This window comes from Anas acuta, chromosome 7 (genome assembly GCF_963932015.1).
Source record: "Anas acuta chromosome 7, bAnaAcu1.1, whole genome shotgun sequence".
Taxonomy (NCBI): Eukaryota; Metazoa; Chordata; class Aves; order Anseriformes; family Anatidae; genus Anas; species Anas acuta.
In genome coordinates, this window is record NC_088985.1 from 26,733,900 (window position 1) to 26,750,026 (window position 16,127).

Genomic DNA, 16,127 nt, shown 5'->3' on the forward strand with positions numbered 1-16,127 from the left:
AGTGAGGGGAGTTTCCTAAAAGTCAGTGAGGGACAAGCACTCATCTGAGTGACCTCAAGGAAACTAGAAGGATGGAGAAAGGAACCAAGGAATTTTCTAATTTCTATTCTGCTTTCTGAGGGCACAAAAAAAGTATTTGGTGAAGGGGGGCTTTCAAAGAGCAGAACCCAAAAAAAACATCTATGAGCCTTTTCTCTGGCTTGCCCCCTCCTCTAATACTGATGAGATTTTCATCCACACGGAGCTATCAAGGTGGATGGAGAAAGGAAGGGCAAAGGTAGACATAAATTTAATGTCTAAGTGCACTCTGAGATTTTTAAGTCCACAAGACATTGTGAAGCCTATTCATTAACTGGCATGCTTAAGTCACCCCTGGCCCCCCTCCCCCTCCTCTCCCCCCCTTTATTTTTTTATTTTTTAACTTTGGATTGTCAGACATAGACCACATTATTTATTAATTATTATTATTATTTATTTTGGTCAATTAATTTTGGGGCTGCTTAGACATGCTTTGTGCATGTGTGTGCATGTGTACAAGATCACTTGATGTGTCTGGATGCCCTGCATGTTCTATGCCACACACTCATAAAGCCTGTCTTAAGGAAGAATAAAGCTTGGACAATCAACACAGATAGTAATAGCTTCTGCTAATGGTGGTGATTTGGAGAACAACCAGGAACTAAATCAGGCACATTTAATTTTTTGTCATTATAAAATATTGTGTCTGGTCACCTGCTTTACCCAGGAGTAACCTGAAAACTAGAACTGGGAAGAAGCGATTAATATTATGCTTCTCAGGTGTTGAATAAGTCTCTCCAGGGAACAACAATTTCTAATATTCAGAATAAAATTAGAGCTTGTGAGAGCTCTGCCACCCAGTATTAAAACACTTCCACTCCCTAAATATTCCTTGATTTTACCATTTCTGTGAGTAGCTGAGAATGGATGGTAATTCCCCTGAAAAGAAACCTTAATAGAATATTTAAAATTGCAATGCACCCTTTCTGCTCCAGTTTTGAACTTGAGAGCAGCTCAATATTGCAAGATCGCTTCTGGGATGATACATACGTGGCTCCTACTGAATCACTGCTGATCCTGTAATGCATCATCTGCTGTCATTCCAGATCTGCTCCCTCTCTCCCATGCTTACAGTAGTTCTGTAGAACCATAGGACCTACTGCCTCAACCTATTGCATCCTAATAGCACCACAGCCCAAAGAGCCAAATCTTGCTGTTATAGCCCCAAGATAAGGCCAGGTTTTCAACCTGGCCACATGTTTGACCACATGGTCTCAGACTGGTCAGAGAAATCTGACAGCAGGTTTTAAAAGAAGAAAATACATTTCTTTTCTGTCTTGAGGCATGAACAGGGAGCTCCTGAGATATCACAGCAGGGGAAAAAAATATATGGTCCACCCTGATATGAAACAATACCTGAAGGGGTTACTATGGACAGGGCTACTCTTGACCTGGGCAATATGATAGATTGCACCAAACTACCTATATCATTCCATGGAAGATGCACAGACATTTCCTCTTATGCATAATTTTCAAATCATTCATCAAAACATGGAATATACTGCAGGGCAAGGGCTGAGGTCTTGCTAATTTTCCTGAGCTGGTTTTGCTTAGCAAAAGAAAAGCTGGCAAAATTTAAATATGTTGTTTGCTTGACATAAGCTAATTACTCTGTGGGTCTGATGATATATCGAAGCTATCCTCTTAGTTTGACAGACTGTAATGAATATCTGTTGGTTTAGAAAAAGAAAATGAAGACGTGATGTTTTTGCTCAGAAAGTGTAGGCTGTTTTTTTTTTTTATCATTACAGAGACCTGTGGAGCCAGGCTGTAGTAGCCATAAGACCAAGTAACACAAGTGCTGAGGTAAGCATGACAAAAGTGCTCTGGGTAACTAGTAAGAGTTACATCCTAATGTGATAGCCTGCATGATTAAGAGATGTTTAGAAAGTGAATATGTAAAAGAGCCACAATAAAGTATGAAAGGCAAGTTTGAGGGGGTGGCTTTATGGCATTTTCCACAGGACAATATTTCTAGGTGTCACTGCACCCCGCATCTGGCAGGTCATGTTTAGATAAACAAGGCGCAGAACTGCTTTGATGTTGGCAATATGCAGGAATTTTAACTCTGCTTCTTGACTTCTGCTTCAGCAAGTCTGTGACTTTCTCTAATAATCTTTGCATGACTGATCAGAAGCAAACATTACAGAGATAAGGGGTGGCAGCTGTGGTGCTTAATTTCAGCATTATCTGACATTTGTCACCCACATCTCCCATACCATGAGCTATTGATACACCAGGGGATTCTTCTCTGTCAATAACTGCGTGTTGTCAAAGCATGCTTGCATGGGGTTCAAATCTCCCTTTCAGTACCACTGTTAGGAGCGAGACATTTAACTCTCTGTCTTAAGTGATACTGTCATTAAGAGAACAATTAACAGAAGCAATCCTGTCCTTTGCTGTGCAGTGAAAAGTGTTTTCACCCAGATAGCCTTTCTAAGGGGAGAGGCACAGAAGAGAGAAGGACAGGATTCCCTATGGAGCTAAAAACGGGCTATAGTAAAGCACCATGCCACCTGAGACCATCTGTTAAGTTAAGAAGGGAGGAAGGGAGTCCCAGACTGGAAGCTACTCTCAGTGAAAGGACAAGCCTGCTCCCAAAACCAGCAAAGCATGGTGAGAAGGGGGAGAAATGTGTAACTAGTGATGGCTTAGCCAGGCAGAGCTTGCACCTGCAGGAGATCGTTTAAGATTTGGTTGCAGATTCTCTGGCAAAATAAGTGAATTTAAACACTTCTGAAAGAGTTGTTCAGGTATCATGAGTTTCAAGGGAGTCTGAAGGCAGTGTAAAATGAGGTGTTGCAAGCTAAAAGCAGCTGTTGCTCTAATTTATACCTTAGGGCCTTTTTGCTGCTCAATGTATGTTGAAATGGAGTAGGCCTAAAGGGAAAGTAAATTCATCTTATTTGTGCCCTCAGTTTAGGCTGTTCTGCCAGAATGCAACAGATATACTGAACATATTTTCCTAGGAATTTCCTTCTGCTGATTCCCTCAAAATATCATTTTTTATTATTGCTTTAGCTATGGTGTATAGTTGACTTTTATTGCCTAGAGTATGTGAACATGCAATGAAACTCATTTGGTCTCCCAACATCTATGTAGAACCAGTTAGTTTTCCAAAAAAGAAATGGATTCCTAAATTCCTCTGAAATGAAATATCTGTTTGTGTTTTTTTTTTTTTTTCTGATTCCCACCAAAATGGATGGGAACAAAATTCTTTTATAAAGCTCTTTTTAATGACTTGCAAGAGCTGGGGATAGAGTAGAGAATTGACCTGGGCTTCAAGGACAGCCAGGAACATGTTAAAAAATGGAAAACATTTTCATCACGTATTATTGGCTTTATAAGTGCATGAGCCAAGCACATGTGCAACTGGCAAAATTAGTCTGTGCTACTTCATTATAGAATCTTTGGTGCAATTAGACATTTACCCTTTATATCCCATCTTTCTTTGAGATTGTATATTGCATTCACATTCTGTGTTGACTATATTTTAACTTGTGATTCAAAGTAGTTCTGCTTATGAATCAGTCACTGCATTATGCTGGGATTATATCAAGGATGCTGGAATACTCCACTCACATTGCAAAATTCAAAGGCATTATTAATATTTTGCAGTATTTTTGCATATGTCTTGTTACGCATATAACTAGATTCCTGTTTAGCATATGTATCAGTGACATGCAGTGTGAAGGATACAAATATAGTTATAGAAATACAGCTGTATCCAGTACCTTCCAAAAATAGCTACCTATTCTTTACCTTCTTCAAAAGTAACAATTCTGAAAGCTGTCAATCTACATGACATTTTCTAAATCTAAGTTGAAAATTGCTAGTAAAGCTAGTCATAGGAAATGTGATAAAACTATAGACCATGGTAATATTTTTGATTCCACTGAAATTGAGGTACTTTGACTTAGTTTAATTTCCTTTTTAAAGAAGAAAGAATAAGATTCTCAGAATGTATATGTCTATTTAGAATTTGTGAAGTTAAACATCTTTTTTCATTTGGAAGTCACAACTTACCCACTATAATTTTTTTTTTTTTCTTTCCTATAGGGAAACATATAACATTTCAAATAGAAACAAAAGTCAAAGATATGTATTTTTTGGAAATTAAATGTATCTGAAGACCCCAAGTAATCCACCTTTGTTCTTCTAGACCATCAGATAGAACTCTTCTTCCTGGAAAATTTAAAAATTTTTAGATGTTCTCCCCCCTGGAATGAAGCCAGTTCCAGTGAGTACAGTTCCAGTTACAATAGTAGCTTTTAGCTCCCTGCTTTTTCTCTTGAATGACTATCTGGCTTTCAAACTCTTTATTTTTGGTAATATAATTTACCTTACTTCACAGATCTTGTTTCAGTAAGCACAGTTAGAATTTCATCCCTTTACTCTCAGGGTTTCTGTGACTTAAAGATCACAATAATACTGCAAGGCATTTCTTGGCCTGATCTAATCAGTTGAAAGTACTTTGCAGAGGCAGAGCCAGTGGACTCAATTGGCCATGAGATTTGACTTCTGTGGGTTAAACCTAATGATTTTGTCTAACTGCCTTCTGACCCCAGCCAGTGTTCCACATCGCACTGCATCCTGCCCATTCACAGCAAGAGGCAGTTTGAATTTTTGTATCTAGCTAATAGTTTTTTTAGAGTTCAAATCATATTCTGATCTGTGTGACTATTTAGAGAAGTTTGAAAGGAAGCAGCATTCTAGCTTTGGGGGACATGCTTCTTACCTCTGTGCTTTTGACTTTTCCTTTTGTTATTTCTTCTTTTCCTGACAATAATACTATCAATATAAAGTTAAAGGGAATTCCCTGGCTGAAATTGTCTTTTCACAGACTTCTTATCTGTCTAAACAGTCATCTGCCCAGAGCTCAGATCCTGCCTTAAAGTTTTATAACAGTTGTTTTTATCAGATACTTTAGAGATTTTTTTTGGAACATTCTTCCCCTTCCCCATTAAAGAAGACTGATTTTCATGTAAACTCCATAACACTGTTCATACCCCAGAGTCCCTTTGTAGCTGTACAGTTAGCCTGGGATCCACTGCTAAAACAAAAGGTGCTGAAGAGAATAAAGGACTCTTCAATACAGAGGCAGAGCAGCTGAACTGCTCCACCTTGTGTTTAATGTCAAGTTGCACCCCCAGATTTCTCCCTGAGTCTGTACCTTTTCCACTAAAGACATCAGTGCTTATAGCATGGTGCTTATACCTTTCTCTTATGTGATTTTGGACTCTCAAGATCTTCACAGTCCTGGCTAAGTAATGCACATCTTTACCCCCATATATACTAATCAAATGGACTACATCTATTAGTCCATAACAATTTGTTTCTGGTAACAGCCCCTGACACAAAATCTCTTGGAGGTGTATATAACCCTGTTTGCAATCCACTCCTTGCTACCTGTCCTTTATCACATCAACCATGCTTTTCTTTTGTACTATCTCTCCTCCAGAGAGTAAGACTTCAGAAAAGAGACATGACTAAAACATCTCTCATTGAATTTTAGGGCAGTGTTTTAATATATCACACCCTGAGTGTTTTGTTAAACCCTTCTAAACAGTTTGTGGAAGAAGTGACAGAATAGAGTTCAAGCCTACTGCTCCCATCACTGTTTGGCTGCTAAAACAACAGCTTCTCCTCTCACTTCACTTTAGTTTTGTTAGTGATATTAGTCACCTCAAGAGACAAGCACAAAGTGTGCTGTGTCGCTGCCTGGCTCATAGTGTCTAAGCACTCTCTGCTCTATCCAAGAAGAATATGACAGGAGTCACCTAAACATTTTACATTCATTTACTTTCAAGCACAGAGCAATTACTGAGAAGGTATTCACAATGAACGCAAATAATTCATTTCCTTAAGCTTCAGCAAATAATTAAATAGAATTGTAATTTAACCAATTTGACTGTATCACACCATTTTTTGCTGGCTTAAATTGACTCAGATCTTTTTGTTCAGTGAAGCTATGCTAATTTATATTTTTTGGAGTATCTGGTCCCATCTTTTTATTGTGCTAAGGTTATCTATATTGTTGAATGTCATCTACTGCAAAGATCATTTAGTGTGTATGGAAGTCAGCTCAGGGACAACTTGTCAGATCATATTATTCCTGTCTGTTGTGGTGAAATACAATCAGAAATGCAGAAATCATCTCTCTTTCAGGAAGGTGAAAGAGCAATGCAGAAGAGAGGAGACATGCTAATACACCTAAAAGATGTCATCTTTCCTGAAAAGCATGTTTTGCAGGAATGTGATTTTAAGAGTGATACATCTTAATACATATTTAACTTTTTTCCTCTGCCCTCAACATTTTAATGGAAAAATAATAAAAATATTGTATAAAATATTTTATTAAAATCCAGTCCTATTAAAATTTCACTAATGTAGAAAGCATAGGTATTATAAGCCTTATTCCTTATCCCACATCTTAGATTTCTGTGTTCTAACTATACACAATAATAATACATGATTACTGTAGCTAACCAGGTCAACGAAAAATTGGAATATTGCAGTCATATTTATAACTAATCTGTTCTAGTAGAGGCATTTTTGGTAAAAGAGGTTAACAGTTCAAGTTTGAATAAAATAAGGTAAAGATTTACAAATTAACTTAATGAACAATTTTGCAAGCTGACACAAATAGCAAAAATATCAATTACAGATACAATATACAAGGGATATATTGTACTTTTTCTCCTACTTTTCCTGTCTCTGGGTAACATTTTCAAGACGGTATGAAGGTAAGTGGATTGAGGTCATCTGAAGAAAAGATACACTTAAATAGAAAAACCATCATATCAGGTATGTGAATCCTCCGTTTTTCATTTTCTCAACTCTGTTATATTGATTTCTGGCCTTGCTTGAGTCTTTCCTACCCAAGGGGGAGGGGTCTTGCAGTTTCAGGGACTCAACTTCCCATTCAATTTATAAATGAGGCTGACATTTTTAGCAGGAAAATCAACATGAATACATACAAATGGAGTAGTTCCTTCAGAAATAAGGCAACAATGAGAAAATGTAACAGAGGAGTTATGTATAGTCCATCAAAAATTAGTGTGGGAAATAGTTTTTAAGGTTGAATGTTGCTTTGTGTTTCTCAGATGGACAGTTCCTTTGTCCTTTGTTATTTCTGCAATCAACACTGAATTACTATCAGAAACTGAGGCTGTTAGATAACCCTGACGCCAGGACCCAGCCCCGTAGATGACAGATAGAGACTACTTCAGTTGCTGTAAAAAACAGGCCCTTTCAATTTAGTACTTTTCTGTATGTGAGAAGTGTCTTTCTTTTTTCCTCCTCTGTGGCTAAAAAACATTTTCGCAGACAGAAAGAACTTATCTTGGGAAGACCAATGTTTTCTGCTCTCATCTAGCCATCCTAACCGCTCTGATGGAGCCTCTGCTTCTCTCAATGCTTAGATGGTTAATCTGCCTATGCACTAAAAAGCTAAAATAGCTGTTTATTTTCAAATAATCATACATAAACAACAATGTTCCTACAGCATCAGAGCCAAGGGAAAGTAAGTTCGAAGGGGCCAGCTGCCTATGCACTTATTCATGAATCAAAAACTCGGATGTCTGGGGCTTAAAATATCAAGTACATGCTGATATTTCATTCACAATGACATGCTTTGGCCCACAAGGAAACATTTTTCTTTTCCAAAAACCTCCCATATTCCTGATAAATCAAGGGCTAGACTTCTAAAAAGGGCAAATATCCCCCGCTTAAATGACATTTCCTCTGGTGGGTCCTACTCAGGTCAGTTCTGGTCCCTCCTAAAGAAATCTTGATCTCTTCCCAGTATTGCCAGGTATCAGAGTCTAAAATCACATCTTTAGCAGGATTGAATGGAAGCTGCGAAAAGCCTCCCAGCTACAAAGCAGCAGATTTGTTTTTTAAAGGGAGAAGCACAGAGAATCCCAAGGTTTGTTAGCAAGGACCTGATATTTTCCATCCTTCTGCCTGAGGGGAAGATGCAATCATCTGGCACATGTTTACAGGGCATGAAATAACAACTTGGCTGTGACATTTCAGGTCAGAAATGTTCCACTCTTGAGCTTTGAAGACATGGGGGGGGAGAACTGTGCATGTATATGTATGTACTGGTTATTTTCTCCTGTTCTTAGGATTTGCTATAACTGTATCAGCACCTGCTGAATGAAAAACTGAAATCTTCCTGCCACTTGAATGACAAAGCTGCCAAAACGGTGATGAATATTTCTTTCAAGGCAGATAAAGTAATCTCTCAGTGCTGGTCACCACTGAGTCTCCTGGAAACCTTCAGATGCAATTTTCCCTGTGTAGGTTTGTATTTATTTCTATTTTCAATGAATTGCATCAGTGTGAAACTGTCCAAAGAGGACACATAAGGAAAGAAAGAAAGAGAAAGACTTAACTGGTGTATTTCTGATTGACTGTGGAGTTCAGTACTGTGCAGTGAGCTGCTTTATCAATTAAGTTCATCCCTTTCTTAGGGACTGGGACAACTCTGGAGGGAAAGAAACTTTTGCTAAGCAATATATAGGACAATGAAATTACTATGAGTGATTTGGATTGGATCTTTGACACAGGTGAGACAGAGTATATCACAGCCTACAGTAAATCTGGTCCTGGAATTGATTTAATAATAAATGAGGTTAGAGCTTTTATCCTACTTGGTTATCTGACACACATGCTCACTCTCTTGCTCTCCCCACCCCTCACTCCCCATTGGATTCACCAGCTCTCAAGTTTCCTTCCCTTCAGGGAGATCACATTATCAGCAATGGGACCTAGGTAACCCCTAGTGGGTGTCCCCCAGTATTGATCTGCCTTCATCTTCCTGATCTCCATGACCTCCCCCGTATCTTACATCTTTCCTCCAGTCATGATCTGCACCTTCTTCGTGTCCCTGCTTTCACTTTCCAAAACCAATGCTATTTGGGAACCCTTCTTTGAGCACCCTCCTCTTTTCCAGACCCCCAAGTCCCCTGTTATCATAGTCTAAATAGTTTACATGCAGAAGCACAATGCACAAGCAGCCTCCTAATAGCTGGTTCTGTCTTGCATCTGTTTATTGACTGCAGGACTTGGGATGCAATTCTTTGTTTAGTCCAGGAGTTATCAAAATTTACATCCAGCCTAAACTGACTGCAGCTAGCAAGTAGCAGGCTTGTGCTCAAGAATTCAAAAGGTCAGTTTTGGTCATTCCCTACATACATGTATACCCAATTATCATCCAGCCATTAGCATTTACTACTTATTTTATTTTTATTTTATTGCCTGTAACAGGTTCAGTTGGTAAAAATCAAGGTAGAAAAATCCAATCTGGTGGTGGAAAAGTGCCTTTTTTTTTTTTTTTTCCTTGCATGAATATTTGTGTTGCTGTTTTACAACAGAAACATTATTTCGCTCATTAAAATCTTGTGCACAGTATTGTTTGAGTATCATATAAACCCTTCATATAAAAGAGATTTACTACTTTTCCTCTTCATTTTGCTTATTTAGCTCAAGTCCTGTGTGATTACTCTAATGCAGGGGTTTGCCACTGAGGGCAATTTGAAATGCAATGCTTGCTACTCTCCCAGCAATGAGGCCACCTCAATGAATCCCCAGCTGGAACCTGTTTGAGTGCTCTGCCCCATTTCATATGGACAGAAAAAATAACATTGAAAGCAGAGAACAGACTGAAAGAGAGGGACATTTTACAAACTTCCCAAGTAACCTTGTCAGGAAGATGAAATGTTTTATTCTCTCACTCCTTTTCAATTTTCTCAGGTTCTGATATCTCCCTGTTGCCAACATTTATTTATTTATTTATTTATTTTGGATGGTGCAATGAACCACAAAAGCACAATGGCAGAAAGATTTGGAATTTAATGTTTGCATATCTGTTTTAAAATTTCAGTAACTTTTGTCTGCCCATCTGTCTTGTGCGTCCTTCTCTCCCTCTACCCAGTATCCCCCTGCATACAATTCTTCCACAGTCTGTTTCACAGATTTGATAGAAAGAATTACAATGAATCTGAATGGGTCATTTGCTTTTTACTGCATATCACTAGCTGAATGAATCTTTAGGAAAATAATCACAGAAAATTATGAAGTAATAATGCTTAAAAGACAGCTATATGTGTAAGTGAACACAGACCTGAATTCCCCTAATGCATTCTCTTTGGTCAAAGGTATTTCTAACCACCTTAGCTGTTTGCACCTGAATATAATCACCTTTTACTATATTGCCTGCCTAGACAAGCTTCAGGTGAGAGTGGACTCAGCTGAGCAGCATAAACTAATCTCTGATTGCCTATCTGATAATAGTCTCATGAAAGTGAAGATCTGTCATTTCACAATGATAGGAACTGAGATTTCAGGTCAGTTGATGTATGGTATCTCTTTCTCCCTTCTTGTGAATTCTTTGCTCCTGGAATAGCAGTCAGGAAAATAGATGCACGGAAGAAAAGCATTAGAAGACAAGGTGCTAGCATGTTGGGAATCATAGTGTGGTTTTCCTCTTGGAGAGGTACACAAGGGACAAGAATGGTGAGTTCATTAAGAATCTCTTTCCTCCTTCTCCTTGTGCAACAGATCTGTGAAATGTGCTGGGGGGGAAGGAGGGACTGTCAGCTTCTGTTTGGACAAGCTTCTGTTTATTATGATTAATAAAACACATGACCTGAGAGCTTTAGTTAAACTTGTATGGCAAAATAGGGACATCGAGCCACGGTGTCTGTTGTTTGAGACTTCCCTGGTTCTCTGAAGTACCACAGAAGGCTAAAGCCAACCCTTTGTGTCTGGAGGTGTCCTTATATCACGCTTCTATAGTCAATATATATATATATGTTAGTTGGTGCTTCTACTATATCCTGTGGAGTGAGGATCATCCCTGCAGTTATCCCAACCCCATGGTGGCTGAAGTTGCTTTACTCATTTCTAAATAAAGCAACATCTGGATTGAGCAGCTGGAAAATATGAGTAACTGTCACTGCACAACCATAGTGAAGTGCAATAAATAAAGCTCTTTGTCTCCCTCCAATGGATAATTACTGTCAGCATTTACAGCTGAGTGTGATATCCTTGCTCCACTTCCACCATGGGTAAAGTGTTAGTGACTGGCCTTTTTGTCACAGAGTCAGTGGCCTAAACTTTTAGATCCAAAGGTTTGGAGTTACAACTTTGGAGCCAATCTGGAAGGAGGATTTATATGCCCCTAATGCTTTAGTACAAGGTGTTTAGTTGCTGAATCTAAGACTATGGGGCAGAACAGAAGGATCTCTGATACATAGCCACGTGTAAGGTTGCCTCTGTTCAGTAAACTCATCCAAAAAATAGGTGGTGCATACATCTGGGATGTAGAAATTTCTACATCTCTTCTCTGAAAGAAAACATGGGGGTTTTGCAACATTTGCTAGCAGCCAGAAGCTAGCTTTTAGCTCTGAACAAAATAATATTCATCAGTATAACTTTCCCCTTGGTCTGTGGCACTGGGGCTGTCCTGCAGCAGGCTGGCCTGTTGGTGTTGACTCCCGCAGCACCCTTGAGCTTTGCAATGGTTTGATGCTCTGCTGTCCGACCTTTGTGTATGTGTGATGCAAGATCAAAGCCTGCAGAAATATCGCCACAGGCAGAAACAAAGGTTTGATGCAGCTCTGGCTGTTCTGAACTAGAGAAGGGCAGATTGCGAATCAATGCAGAGAGGTGCTGCGGGAGGAATGGGACACCAAGGGGAACAGGATTGGTCTCTGTCTCTGCTGCTGATTTATGCTAGCAGGCCAGGCTAAGGTAAAGATCCTTTCCAAACAGATAAGAAAAAAAGTATTATCAAAAAAAAAAAAAAACCAACAAACCACATCCATATAAAAATGTTATTGAAGATGCATTTAAAAATATATACATTTTTTTTGAAAGATAATGTTTGCCTGGAGGTAGCCTGCCTTTTTTTTTGTAGCCAGCATCCCTGTGTCTTATCCCCTTCATGGCCCAAGTGGCTGGTTGAATGAGGGAAGAGAGAAGAAGAAAGGCATCAGCTATGTCTCAAGGCCACAGCTGAACTTGACCTTGTGCTATTAAATTCACAGGAAGTCCTAGCAACAGCTCTGCTGCTGCATCTCTCTGCCCAAACAGACAGGAGTAAATGTCATCATTAGCATGTGCCAGCCAGGAAGTCAAGGTGGTAACAGGCAGAGTACCAGCAGAGCTGGGAGGGAAAGCTGGTGCCCGCGGAGTCTCATGAATGATCTGCTCATCCTAGCTCTGACCCAACAACTCCTCTGCCTAAGGTTCTTGTTCCTGTTGTGTGTGAGTAACAGAACCCATGAGGCTGGAACTGTGTCACTGGCTGAAGTCTGCAAAGCTTCATGGTGCAAGAGAAAGCAGTGATGAATGTGTGATGGATCCTTCAACAGTACAGTTTGTTGCTGTTATTGGGGAGGAAAATTAAAGGTGAGATGAAAAAGCACATCCTTTTTCACACTTATATGGAGAAAAACCTCATACTACAGATCTCATAATATCAAGTTCCTCTTGTAAAATTACTGGCATCCTTAGTCATTCACAATAACTATAAATCTGAACTGAAATCACAAGGAAGAACTATTTGTTTCTTAAAGAAATGCGCACACATATATGGATATACTTACATGTAAGATGTACCAGTAAAATCCAGCTGCTTATTAAATACGATGACTTCTCCAAGGATAACCTTTATCCATTGCACGATACATATAACAGGACAATACAGTTACAGACTGTACAAAATGGGCATGCAATGAACTACACCAGAGTTGGCTCTGGTATCCTTGTGTATGGCTGATAGTGGAAACCTGTATTCCTTTCAACTCTTACAGGCAATGGGGTGTAACTGGGAGCAAAAAGTTCATGCAGCAGAGAAGGTTGGCTTTTCCAAAGCAGTCTGGTATTCTGATATCCATTATGGGGAAGAATCTGTGAATATTAATAAACTGAAAGGCATGACCTGATACAAAGCCCAGGAAAACTTCCTCACAAGGAAATCATACTTCAAGGAAAAGATATTAGGAAATCTGAACTAAGAGTTGATAAGAATGTTTTCTTCCAATTCTTTTAAAGTCAAGCTACTTCAGAAAGAGGATTGCTGGTTTGTTTACCTTTGTGTAAGTAAAGCTTCCCTGACACAGGTCATGCTCAAAGGAAGTCAGACTCTACGTTATCTCCCAGACTACATTAGCAACCAAATGAACAAAGAATCCATGAACTGACCCATATGCTTACTCCAGATTGAATTGCAATTTTCTTTGTTTGTCTCTCCATTGCCAGAATTAAAAGACACTTGACTACCCCGTTGCACAGCTGGCAAAGCAGTAGAGAGCCACAAGCAAAGAACATCTTGAGATCCAAATCCCAAAGCTGCTTCTTCCACTACCCAGATCTGCTAATCCTAATGAAATGGTGTGCCCAAAGGGAGATGAATGGGAAAAAATTACAGTGGCAGAATTAAAGGCTTAGTCCATGCTTGCAGTTGCAATTATAATTTGCACTTTTGGAGCACAAGATGTCTGCACAGTGGGACAATAGTATTGTGCAATACAACCTGATGCCATGAAAACTGATCAGCTCCCTTCAAGGTAGCTTAACATTTTAAGGAGTTGTTCTTACAGCAAACACTTATTCTTACTGCACCACTGGCAATGGACAGCAAAGAGTTGTTATGGCTGATTGATTCCTCTCACACTTTTGCCAGTCAGATTTGTGTGTTCCTAGCACCCTGTACCAAGCAAAGACTGTTATAAAGGGTTTAAACTAGTAACAGAGAATCACAGAGGTCTTTTCCAACCTAAATGATTCTAAGATCATCTAGTCCAATCCCAGTATGTTAACAATATCACCACCAAGTTTTTGTTCCAACTTATAATTACAAGGTTGGAAGTTACTACCAATATCTGGCTGTCACAGGCCGAATTATTATTATTATTTATTTTATTTTTTTCTGCAACTTGCATTGCTTTTTATCCTCTGAAAGGAAGTGAAAAGCCTTGATGATGTTTTTCTTCATCAGTGAGTAGTAAAACTGTTAATATGTTCATACATCCTGGTAAGTCTTTCTTTCTTTTTTTCTTTTTTTTTTTTTTTTTTTCCAGATTGAATTATTCTGAGATGAAGCAAACCTTGTTTCAGCCATAATGCTCTCTCAATCAACCCTTGTGATTTAAAAAAAAAACACAAACAAACACACCATAACAAAACCCTTTCCTTTCATCATCTTGGAATAACACAACTGCATTGTTACAAGATCACTATATCACTTATCACTTCTTGACATTCCCAAAACAAGATATAGGAAAGCTATTCTAACCAGAACTTACTGTACCCAGCACTTCAGTTCTTACTGTAGGGCCTTATGACTTCGTCTAGTGGCAGTTGTCTCTGTCCCCAGTGCTAGCTAAGACAGCAGTCATCTTATGGTAATGACTCATCTACAAAGAGAAGTGATAGAGACTTTATTCCCATTGGAAAATGCTAATTTGCTATATGTAAACCACTTTATTGAAACATGCTGCCTCTTATGTCAGAACTGAAAGAACTTCAAAAACTGAAATAAAATCAGAAAATGGGGCCAAAATATTATATCTGTGGCATTTTAAATGGAATGATTTGATCTTTCATTCCTTTTGGTTCCTTATTTATTTACTTATTTATAGGAAAACATAAACCAAGCCTGAAGGATAAGTCTGACCCATGTCAAAAAGGAATTTTTCCTACCCCTATTTTTTTTCCATCACAATTTAAGTGGTGAGTTTTTTTCTAAGTATTAGCTTTGTAAATTCAAACTTGGTAGATTCACCACAAAATAAATTAAAAATAACAATATTTCAGTCCTATGTTCACCAAAACTTGGACCTGAAACAGGCAACTATTCCAGGGATGGGTTATTTTTCCCTTTTAATTAGACTTTGTTCCAAAGTAACTTTTAAGTTTTTCTTGTTTCTGCACACCTATGTTAAATTTCCTATCAACTTGTCTGAAGCAGCAAGGAAAAATGAATATGTTCTTTCAAACATTTAACCATCTGTATGTATGAGAGAATGGCAATTGTCCAGAAGACAATGCTGCATAACATTTATTTTAAAATAAAAGGTTCATCTTTTCCTTTGGAAAATTAAAAATCTCTCGATTCTACAGAAATGAACCCTTTCATCCATGGCATACATACCAAAAATAGGTATTTCAGCACAATATTAAGTTCAAGTCCTGCTTGGGTCATTGTGATATTGGTGATGATTATATTCATTTAGCAAAGCAACCCTTTGATGATATCCAGATTTTAGACTGGCATTGAGGTGATATTTTCAGACAGGTGGGAGAAGCTGGGCTAAAGAAAGAAACAGGAAGGCAAAACTCTTTTCAAGTAATGACTTATTAACGCTGGAAGCCTCCCATATGGGAAGGTTTTTGCATGATGCTCTGTGTGCACAAAGATGCAGTTACAGCTATTATCTTGTCCCTGAGCGATTGGAACAGAACCGTGCCATTTTCTGTTTGCAGCAGCACTTTGCAGAAACAGCAGCACAGCACCTCAGATCATAAAGCACTTTCCAGACACTAAATCACAAAACATGCAAGTGCAGAAAGTGTTTTATCACTGCTTTCTTGGCATGCAAATTAGGGAGCCATTGAGTCCATGTCTAATGTATCTGTAGCTACATTCATTAAAGCAATTTATGATGAAGTTAGACTTGTTGATTCTGAACGATGGGATGCCAGCAGAAGAACCAGGGAAGATCTCTTGGCCAGTAATGACAGGGGTCCAATGGTCAGTATTGAATGGTCAGTATTGCTCTGGGGCCAAGGGGTTGCAATACACTGGTTGTATTGCTGTGGCTGTGGCAGATTGCCTGGCCGGACTAATGTGATTCTCCCTGCATAGGATCAAGAGCATTCAGGAGGACACAGCTGTCGGTGCAGAAATCAGCCTTCAAAACTGTTTGAAATCCAAATAACAGCATTGCAGGACTGTGACAAAAATGTGATCTTCCAGACAGTCACAGAAGACAGGGCTGTGTGGACAGTTAGACCTAGGGATAACTCAGAAC

General features: G+C 38.8%; 1 long non-coding RNA gene across 1 annotated transcript; it reads left to right on the forward strand.

Annotated features, from left to right (window-relative positions):
* Window positions 1-10,367: 10,367 nt before the first annotated feature.
* LOC137859587 (uncharacterized) lies at window positions 10,368-15,581 on the forward strand. Its single transcript, XR_011098404.1, has 3 exons — window positions 10,368-10,602; window positions 12,369-12,501; window positions 14,175-15,581. It is a non-coding gene; the product is annotated as an uncharacterized lncRNA (long non-coding RNA).
* Window positions 15,582-16,127: the final 546 nt, after the last annotated feature.